This window comes from Brienomyrus brachyistius, unplaced genomic scaffold (assembly GCF_023856365.1).
Source record: "Brienomyrus brachyistius isolate T26 unplaced genomic scaffold, BBRACH_0.4 scaffold60, whole genome shotgun sequence".
NCBI lineage: Eukaryota > Metazoa > Chordata > Actinopteri > Osteoglossiformes > Mormyridae > Brienomyrus > Brienomyrus brachyistius.
Window position 1 is genome coordinate 507,981 of NW_026042335.1, and position 7,990 is coordinate 515,970.

At 39.3% G+C, this 7,990-nt stretch overlaps 1 long non-coding RNA gene across 3 annotated transcripts; it reads right to left on the reverse strand.

The window, feature by feature from the left end:
• Positions 1–370: 370 nt before the first annotated feature.
• LOC125725080 (uncharacterized) lies at positions 371–7,468 on the reverse strand. Of its 3 annotated transcripts, XR_007387310.1 has the most exons (6): positions 7,279–7,468; positions 6,417–6,482; positions 5,886–5,927; positions 5,447–5,574; positions 1,217–5,254; positions 371–737 (listed from the first exon to the last, which is right to left on the reverse strand). It is a non-coding gene; the product is annotated as an uncharacterized LOC125725080 (long non-coding RNA). The 3 variants fall into 3 exon arrangements; XR_007387309.1 differs by having other exon boundaries at positions 5,447–5,927; XR_007387311.1 differs by lacking the exon at positions 7,279–7,468 and adding an exon at positions 7,128–7,178 and having other exon boundaries at positions 5,447–5,927.
• Positions 7,469–7,990: the final 522 nt, after the last annotated feature.

The window sequence follows — 7,990 nt, forward strand, 5'->3', positions numbered from 1 at the left end:
TGCAGTGCATGTTCATGTATAAATATAACATCAGGAGGGGTCCAACACATAACTGTATACACATAACTAAATCCACTTCACACAAGTAAGATGATACGTAATGCCTCCTATTAATTTGTATTCTTGTATACTTATTTTTACATATTTCAGCTATTTATGCGTGTAATAATAATAAAAAGTTTATAATTCTAATTGGAAAGCTTTTATAAATGTTTTTGTTTAATGCTGTATATAGAAAAACATTCAAGGACCAATGCTCGCAATCTACATCAACTATGTTGGTTAATTTTATATTGACACAGAGCTCAACTGTCAAAAATGTTTGTCAAAGGACAATATTATTGACACTTTAATAAAGCAAATATGAAAATAGTTGGAATCTCATTTATCTGTGATTATGACAAAGGTTCCATTTCCAAATGCGATTTCATTATAGAACAGAGCAGCGCAATAATACACTGCAGAATCTGACGGCTCCACGTTAGAAATAGTGAGGTTAAAACTCCCCTCTGCATTCAGTAAGGAGTAACGTTTTATGTTTTTATATTCCTTGTAAAATTCACCAGGTACATAGAGAAGTGCTTTCGCCATGAGCTGGGGCTTCTGACCAGCAGCTTGCTAAAACCAAACTGCAAAAGAAATATCTTCTGGACGGAAGCATGTCAGGGTCACACTGTCTCCATGCTGGACCCTCATCAGGTATCTGGGCTGAACAACATTCAACATCAGTGAAGTGTCTGGAAAAAGAGAGAAACACAAATGAATAAACAAACAAACAAACAAACAAGCAAATAAATAAATATCATAATAATAATCAGAATACCCATTACATATGATGAAGATTAAATGGCCAAATACTTATTACACTAATCACATCGTACAGGATATATAAAAATCCCCACAAAATATGATTTAATAGTATAGAACCCTACTAATGAAAATGAGAAGACCAAAGAGTCTGAACATCTTTGCGGTTCCACTGTTTAGAATAAACTGCTCTGCTGCTAAGTGAGAGATCATGGTCATGGTCGGGATGAAAGGGCAGGAAACAGAGAGGAAACAGAGAGACACACATCAGGCTGATCTGATTGGCTGTTCACATGGGAACTTACGTAATAGTGAAAAAGCATCCTAATGTGCACTTATGTATTTGTACATAAGAAAAAACAGAAAGAATAAAACATAAGAAAAAAAGGAATCTTTTCTAATGTCTTACCTGCCTCTGCAGGCATCTGCTATAATGTCCTCACATGCTGCATCCATGTCAGCCAGCAGGGTCATCTGAGCATGTGGCTGGCGATCGTAAGCCTTCTAACTCCATGCTGAGCAGAGCCCCTCGATCGGGTTAAGGAATGGGGAGTAGGGGTCCATGATGTTCTTTCATTGTCAGAAATTGCACCACTGTACTGTGCCCAGTCAATACATGCTTGGCAAATTAAGGTTCATGAGATGCACCTATGTAATATTACAAAAAAAATCTTGAGGAAATGCAGAGTTCTGGAGGAGATTCTCATACTGTAGATGATGGCATGTGTTTATGCGCCATACTGAAGAAACTGTACAAATTGCTAGACATAAAACACAGGACTGGCAACTTTCAGCAGAAAATAGATGGTACATTTTAACACCTTGATAAAAAACTTAAAATCCATAGTATGTGGGACAACCTTACAGAACCTTTAGTAGTCATTGTTCAGAACATTAACACGGATTAAAAACAATTACTATGAAAGTGCATTATTCAGTTAAGTTGTCCTTTTGTGAAGAGAAAAACTGTCTTTGAAAAAGAGAAACAATAGAACTAAGCTGCTGCGTTGGCGCCCCCTCGTGGTGAATTGAGGATAGTTCTGTCTGAACCAGCTCAGCAGGAGATTTGGTGTCAGCTGTCGTGACAAACTTCCTGCTTAGTGAAGGAATCTAGCGGTTTGAAGGGCAGACATAAATAAATAGACGGTATGTACTTTTGATATATTGAGAGTCAGCCGAGACACATTTGGGGATGGCAAGAGGTTCAATATTTATTAACTTATCAGCTCCGGGAACAACGCATAAACACTCAACTTCCCTCTCTTGCCTTCTTCTACTTCCCTCCAACTATATGCTACTACTGCCATCTAATGGTTGAATCCAAGCTACTACAGTACTGCACAACATGCAACCCCGGAGGATGGTAGAGACACAGAAGGCAACGTACTGTACGGGGTTTATTGTTGGGAACACGCAAACAGAACTGGAATCAGCAAGTACAATCGAGTCCAAAAGCCAGTTCTACAGGTGGCATGCGAGACGAAGGACAAGTACAAGGAAGAGGTCCGGGAGGATCAGGATGGGATGGGATGGAATGGCAGCAAAGCAGGCGGATGGACCGGATCGGGGTAGACAGGAGGAAGACCGCCCTGTACTTCTTATGAAAACCCTCAACAGTACCTTGCATATAATGCAGCGCCAAGCAGAACTAAACAGGGAGTTGACGTAACTCAGGTGTGGCTGCTGCCGCTGCATTCTCCCGAGGGGGGCGTGACAATACAATGAATAATGAACATCTTTAAATCGGTAAAATACGATTTACGGATATATCATTATTCGTACGCCATAATTATTTAGAAATTTGACCGACATTATCTGACCAATAATTGTACATTTTGCTCGATTAACCCTCTCTTACCTGATAATTTCAAGTGCGCTCTCATCTCCACTGCTGTCAGTGTATAATTCTCCTCAAGTCCCTCGGCCACATCACGCGAGCTGGAGGCATGTTTGGCGAGTCAGATTATCATGAGAAGGAAGAGATACATTGTGTTGTTCATATGTCATTGAAGAGACCTTGTTTCATGAACAATGAACTTTTATTTAACCACCAACATCTTCCATGCAAACCCACAACCTGCTCTGTGCCGTCGGTCTCCCTACCCCTTGTCTTTACCTCCTCCCAACCCTCCAGGTCTCTCTGCTGGTCACCAAAAGTACTGCACTACATATCAACACATCCCCCTTTCTTTAAAGCAGAGAACAAACATGCCTTAACATACCAAAATATTATATTGGCATTGTCAACGTCAGTATTCCCATTTTCATCATATCATTACTGTTTTTTTTTTTACATTTCACAATGCTTTCAAATAACACAAAACTCTTTAAAAAAAATAAACGCCCTAATTTTCACACCCTGCCAGCTAACAGCTCGTTCTAAGGCAATAACCGACACCATTGCCACCTTTATTTGTAAAAATATCCAGCCTTACGGTGTAATAGATAACTGCTCCACATCTTGGAGCTGAGGTATCACATACCACATAGGAAGTTTTTCACCAGAAAATGAATCCCTGTTCTGTATGACAAAGTGAGACCGATAGCTGAGTGCCTAAAGAGCCGCAGTAACATATGATGTGATAGTCACTGCACACTACATAAAAGTCTTTATTCCTGAGCATGTGTTACTGCATTACCGAAACTGAATGTTTGGTGTACATAACGGAGATGGGTTTTTTTTCTTCAATGAAGTTGATTGTAATGAAAGTTTTTATCCGTGTTTTGTTGCAATGTCTTAGCAAGTTCACCTCTTTTTCCGTCCATGGAATTTTCAATGTGGTGATGTAATCCATCTAGCAAGTTCAAATTGCCCAGCTGTCTTGGCCGCTTTTGGGACAGGTGTGCACCATAAAGTTGTTGTTGAAAGTGATTACAGTTGATTTTTTTCTGCGGAGAGGAGATGCTTGAACAGGGTCAGTCAGAAATGCCCTTTATTGACATGTTCTTTAGGGTGCTTGTGGCAAGTGCTACAAGATGACCGACCTTGAAAGTGGTGACACCTTTGCTGTGATGGTCATACCTCTACATTCCTGGGGACTGGAGGAGGTATGTGGTATGGATTGTGCTTAATGTCATCCCTCTTTGCAGTTTATCTGCATTTCCCTGTTACAATACTTGATGAGATGGTGTTTGATATTTCACTCAGGTGTGTCAAGAAGTGGAGATTTTGAAAAAAAACCACGGCACAAGAACGTTGTGGGCTTCTCCCATTCTTTTGAAGACGATCTGTTCATGTATATTTTCATGGAGTTGTGCAGTAGGCAGGTGAGTCCCTGACTTTTGTAGACATCTTACTAAGGCAAAGACTTTGTGATGGATCAGGCTGCCCCTGTTTCTCCCTGCCCAGACACTTGGTGACATCCTGAAAGCTCGCGGGACTCTGATTGACCCCGAAGTCCGCTATTACATTCAACAGCTGATATCGGGGATAAAACACATCTACCGGCAATGTTATGTCCATAGGGACATCTAGTTCGGTATGTGTACATGCACTCACGCTTTACTCAATTCTCTGTTTAATAATGCTGGCATTTCACATGGCATTGCGAGTGTAGCTCGTCTGGATTTCTGTGTAGTGTTAATTTATCAATTTGGTAAAGTCTGCAGTTTGGCAAAGTATTTGAGTCTATCCTTAATGCAAATTCGTTTGTCTTTCAGAAAATTTATTTGTGAATGACAAAATGGAACTGAAAATTGGAGATTTTGGACTGGCGGTCAAGCTGGAGCCGAGGGAGAAGTAGGTGTTTTTTGCAGAATTCCTGGCTAAGCTTTCAAATTTGTTTATACAGCAAACTAAAGCACATGTGCGCTTAACGTTTTCCATTTGTGTGTGTTGTAGAAAAGTGTGTGGTACACCAGTCTACATGGCTCCAGAAGTGTGGAAACGGGAGGGCCATGGAACAGAAGCAGAAGTCTGGGCACTGGGCTGTGTCATGTACGTATACCCTATCAACCCTCCTCCCGGCCAAAGATCAGCATGGCTAATAAAATCTGTCTAACATTTTAAGAAGACATGCGTCTAACATACATAAATATGTTTTTTTTTTCTACTTGAAATAGAAAAGAAAAATGAATACTGGCACACAGTTGAGAGGAATTGCTCTTTTGGAAGCACAGCATTTTTATGTCAAATGTGAAAGACCTCAAACACCTTTGCTGCCTTTCTTACTACAGGTACCAGCTTCTGGTTGGGGAAATCCCATTCGATCACGACGATCGCTGTGAAATGATAAAGAACATCAAAGAAGCTAAATTTATTCTACCCCAGAACCTCGGTATTGAAGCTGGGAAACTGATGGGCAAAATATTTCAAATCGACCCACGGGATCGCCCGTCATCGCAGAATATCCGTGGCCACAAGTTCTTCACAAAGGTTGGTCCACTTGCAAACTGGTGGGATGTGGATGATTAGCTGGTCTGCTGAGGTCACTGGTATTTACCCTTCCTATAAAATTACAGTAACAAAAGATGGATGGATGGATGGATGGATGTATGGGATTGGTTTGCTTAACTGATGCATGTTAAACCAACACTCTAGGGCTTCACTCCAAAGACACTGCCAGCTAGTAGCTGTGATAAAGCGCCGCAGCTTAAAGCAGTAAATCGATTTGTGAAGATTTTCAACTGGTTCATGTACCTGCTACAAAAGAAGCGATCCAGAGGTAAATTCCATCAGCATAAATCACACTAGTAGATCATCTCTCAGTTCCTCAGGCTCAGACGCTTGACCTGGCAAATCCATGCTTTCTCGCAGTTGAGCCTTTACTGGAGGATGCAAAGCAGAGCAGTCTTGAGATCCCCCAGCCTGTGGAGTCACGCCAAATTGACCTGGTCGAGTTGGTCAAAGTGGTTGAGGTAAAGATGTGCTATTCACAATAGTGAATCCTTGTCCTGTCCCATCTCTGTTACCATTCTGTAGCTTAAGCTTGTCTTGGTGTTTTGCATGGATAAAGCTGGGGTATACTGAATTAGTGTCGTCCTCCTTGGACCTTGTGAATGCCATGGTAACTGAAAACTCAATTTTTCTACACAGAGAGCTGTAGAGGAAGTACTGAGTAAGTGCAGTGACGCCCTACCATTGAGTGCCTCCCCCAACTTCCTGTTCACGCCAGTTCCAGCTTTATGGATAGGGATGAAAAATGGAAAGACATACACAGAAAATAAAATGCACAACCAAACATAAAATACACATTAACTGAATCTGTGAGCTTAAGTTTTATACCCTTAGTTTCTCTGATTAAAACTAGATTTAAATTCCTCTTTAACCAATTTACCCTATTTTAGGTTTAGTTACTGTATGTTTAGACTTTCATAGCTAAATTTAGAATCAATAACCAATTACGTCAAGATTAAATTGTAATTGGCCGTAGATTACACTTAGGGATGTTTTTAGATTTAGGTTCACCAGTTCCAATATGTTTTTTGATTACCCTTCTTAGTCCAACTCCACTCAGGTGAAGAAAGGGTAAGTATATAACAACTTAAATGAAATACAAATTAGTTACGTAAACTGCATAAAACAATTTAACAGTCCTACCACAAATCCGGTAGTTAAATGAATATGAGTTGTCAACACAAGAATCGGTTTAGTTCCTTGGGTGACTCACCATCAACATCCAACGATATTCGAATGCAGCTCCAGGAAGTTTAGGTTCCCGCTAAAAGGACCTGACCTGCGTAAGCAAACAGGTATTATAATACACTACAATATTTACTATATCAGTCACTCTGTCTAATCATTACAGTTATAATTAATCAAATATATGACACTATATCAAAGAAAATACTTTTACACATAATGTCCTTTTTTTTGGAGGGGGTGGATCGGGGGGGGAGTGATTTTTTTTTTTATTTGATTGATTGTTTGAACTTTCAAATATGTAAGAAAATACATATTTGAAAATACATACCGAAGAGAGCAGACCTACTTAGTACGCCTCCTCAGTTCTTCCAGTTTGTTGCATTTCAAATATATTAAATGTAAGAAAGTACAAGAATATAAATTCCTTGATCCATGTGCATCTCATAAATGCCTTCCTAACCATGGATTTGGATACTTTATGCTGATGTTTCATTCGTGAATATAAAAATGATACTATTTGAAACCAATATTCTGTTTGTCATTTCCATTCTAAATGAACAACCAAGATTTTAAAATATATATCTAGAAAGAACGTGTATTAAAACATGTTGAAACACGAGGAATTTACAAAATGCAAATCTACAAACAAGTACGAGAACCAATTTTTTTTTTAAGTGGGCTAATCAACAAATAACCTTTCTTTAACAGGTACTCCGGAGAGATAAGTATTAGTTACCTTTCTTTTACAGCATAAAGAATTGTACATTCACTTCAATACCGAAATGTATTGAATTATATAATACACTCAAAATACACATATTTCTAAACCAAATTACTAAATTGTGCCTCTTTACTGCACACACGTTTAGCGAATAAGGAAAATGTACCTCTGGTCAAAATGTGCTCACGCGGCTGCTCCGTGCCTCACGGGTGACTAGTAGCAGGAAAAAACGTTCAGCCATCACAACCAATGTTGTCTCGCGCTCTGAATATTTCTTTAATATTTCGGTGTATCTCCAAAAGAAAAAACTTTTTGCTCTTTGTAATACACCGTCTAAGTAAACTACGTGACTAAATTTTTTCAGGCAACCTGGAAAAACCGGAATATTCCTGTTCTTCACTTATGAGAGGGCGTGGCTTCACTCAAGCCAATTGAGTTTAACCTCTTAAATCCCAGATGGTTTTAACTACACTATTTTTCTGCATAAAACGCATGTTACATATTCAACTGTGTCTTTCTCATCTCTTTAGTGTTGTGTCTGTCTTTATTTGAAAAATGTGCATCGTTAATGTGTTTGGCACTCTCCTAAACGTCAATAACCAGAGACAGACAAATGGGAGGAAGTAAAAGACAAACAAAAAAAGTATCAAAATGACAGTGTTGCATTTTTTTAACACAGAAAGAGTCATTTCAGCTTTACTGCCACCTATGAGTTAATGGCTGCCAATGTTTGTGTTAAAAGTGTCTGCAAATAAGTTTAACACGGTATCTTACTGAAAACGCGCCGCCTTCTGCCTGCTGTCATTCCGCTAAAATATAGGCGACTCTGGTAAGTAACAGGTAAAGTTGTCGTTTAAAGTAATGCAAATGTGCATTGC